We start from the raw sequence: 2,921 nt of genomic DNA, 5'->3' as shown, positions 1-2,921 counted from the left end.
GCCTCACATACGCCGTGCCAGTGCGCTGGACTGCTCAGCATGTACGCCAGAAGGTTGTCGGGCGTCACGGCCGCTGCGTCGTCCTCGCCGAGCAATTCGTGCCGGACGTCCGCGAACCTTGGGCAGTCAAAAAACGCGTGCTCAGCGCTCTCTGGGACTCCCGGGCATCTGGTACAGTCAGCCGATGGTGCCAGGTTCTTGATGCTCAGATATTCATGGAAGAACCCATGGCCGGAGAGGAGCTGTGCGAGATGAAACGTCATCTCTCCGTGCCGCCGGTTCTTCCATGTCGCCAGGTCCGGGATGAGGCGGTGCGTCCATCTGGTGTAGCGGCTCTCAGGCTCCAGCTGGTCCCACTGCCGCTGCCACTCGGCGATCGTGCTGTTCCGCTCCTCGGTGCGCAGTTCGCGTAAGCTCGCTCCCGTCGCCTGATGCCGCTGGTGGCAGCGAGCGTCCTCCTTCACCTGCAGCACGATCGGGATGACGCTGGCGAGCACCGTTGCCACCTCGTACCGCACTGTGACGAAGGTGCGGGCAACTGGCCGTGCGTAGATTCCTTGTACGCGGTTCAGCTGCCTTCGGCACGCCTGCAGCTGGACGGCCTCGTGCCATATCGGCGCCGCGTAGCGAAGGACAGAGTCCACCACCGATGCCAGGAGGCGCCGCTTCGCGCACTTGGGCCCGCCGTGGTTGCGGAGCAGCCTGGAGATGGCCTGAGCCACACGGAGCGCTTTCGACGTAGCATGCTCGACGTGTGGCTTCCACGACAAGTGGTCCTCGAGGATGACCCCGAGGTACTTTATCGTGCGGGTCGGCATCCTCTCCACCCCGTTGACGCGCACCGGGACACGGGTGTTGTCTCTCCGCATTGTCGAGACGATGACCAGCTCGGTCTTGGCCGGAGCAAGCTCCAGGTGGTGTAGCGCCATCCACGAGCTGATCATTGTGATTGCCGTCTCTGCAAGCTGTGCCGCCGCCTGTGGTGTTGTTCCGCTCGCCAGTACGACAATGTCGTCCGCAAACCCGATCACTTCGGCGCCCTCAGGCAGCTCCAGCCGAAGCACGCCGTCGTACATCGCGTTCCACAGGGTCGGGCCCAGGATTGAGCCCTGTGGAACGCCCGCCGTGACCGTACGACGCACTGGCCCCTCGCTGGTCTCGTACACCAGCCTCCTCTCAGAAAAGTAGCTGCGCAATATTTTCTGGAGGGCTGCAGGGACCATCAGCTTCTGCAGGGCAACCGCGATCGCCTTCCAGCTGGCAGAGTTAAAGGCGTTCCTGACGTCCAGTGCTGCCACCACCAGACATCGAGGATCCCGCTGGTTGGTGCGGTGAAACGTCCTCGCGTGTTGTCCTCGCTCTATCACCCGCTCGATGGCCTGAAGCGTGGAGCGACCGCGCCGGAACCCGTACTGCCTTGCTGACAGGCGAGGAGCATCGCTGTCCTCCAAGTGGTCGTTCAGCCGATCTAAGATCAGCCGTTCGAACCCCTTGGCGACTGCTCCCAGCATTAGCAGCGGGCGGTGCGACGACGGATCGCCCGGCGGCTTACCTGGCTTCGTGACCAACACAAGGCGTGCCTCCTTCCATGCCGCAGGAAACTCCCCTCGCTCGAGCAGCTGATTGTACACCTTGGCGAAGACCTCCGGGTGCTTCCGCATTGCCGCCTTCACTGCGGCATTCGGGATACCGTCCAGCCCTGGCGCCTTGGAGGTGGCCATCCGCTCAGCCAGCGAAAGAATTTCCGAGCTCGTGACCGGCCTCAGAGCTTCATGTGAGGCGGTGCACGCGTCGATTTCAGGCCACTCGAACGCTGGGTGCTCCGGGAACAGGGCGTCGACGATCGGGCCGAGAACGGCTCGGTCCGTTTCCGGTGGCGCCCGGCTTCGCAGCTTCGCTCGCACGATCTTATAGCCAAGACCGAACACTTCCGCCTCGACGCCGTCTATCAGCTCCTGGAGGCAGCTCTCCTTGCTGGACTGGATGCCGGCCTTCAGCAAGCGTCGGCAGTCTTGCAGCTTTCCCGACGTCACGTCCCGCTCCGACGGTTGGGCCCGGTGATGTGCTATCTCCGCTGCCTCACACTCCTCTCTCAGGCGTTCGATTTCTGAAGACCACCAGTACACCTGGGGCTTGCGGTGGTAGGTAGCCCCGTGTACCCTCTCCATAATCTCGTCGCACGCTCGAGTGAGTCCGCCGACCAGCCCCTCCGGAGTGTCGACATGTCCGAAGTGGCCGTGCGTGAGTGCGACGTCGAAGCACTGCCGGTCGAACTGCTTCGTCTTCCAGCGCGTCCCGGCGTGCCTGGCTGTCCCGTCGTTGGCTGTTGCTCGGCTTCGGTGCTGCTGGCCACGTCGCTGGGGGCGCTGTCCAGGAACGTCCACCCCGAACTCGATGTATGCATGATCACTGCCTGAGAAGCGGTTAAGCACGCGCCATGAGTCCGGCCGTGCGATGAGCTGACTGGCAAAGGAGACGTCAACGACGCTTTCCCGTGCAACCCCGTTGCCCCTGAACGTGGGCGCGTTGCCACGGTTCAGCGTCTGCAGTGCCAGCTGCTCCACCACGCTCAGGAGCTCCTGCCCCTTCCGGGTGGTGCGCGCACTCCCCCACTCCTCGTTCCAGGCGTTGAAGTCCCCGGCCAGGACTGATGTTGCGTGTCCGACCAGCGACACCTCCACCGCACCGAGGAAGCTTTCGAAGTCTTCGATGCCGCTGCTGGGTGGCACGTAGCAGCTGGTGAACGTTACTCCCGCTATGGTGGCCACCACGAGTCCCGGGACGACGCTCCCCCAAAGCCGTTGAATAGGGTACGCCCCTGTTGCTATTATCGCCACGCTCTGTTCCGCATCGATGGCCCACCGCGGATCATCCCGAGGTGGTCGATATAGTTCGCAGGCGAGCACCACCTGAGCCCCTAA

Source organism: Anopheles marshallii, assembly GCF_943734725.1.
Source record: "Anopheles marshallii chromosome X unlocalized genomic scaffold, idAnoMarsDA_429_01 X_unloc_33, whole genome shotgun sequence".
Classification (NCBI taxonomy): Eukaryota; Metazoa; Arthropoda; class Insecta; order Diptera; family Culicidae; genus Anopheles; species Anopheles marshallii.
This window is presented reverse-complemented; position numbering follows the sequence as displayed.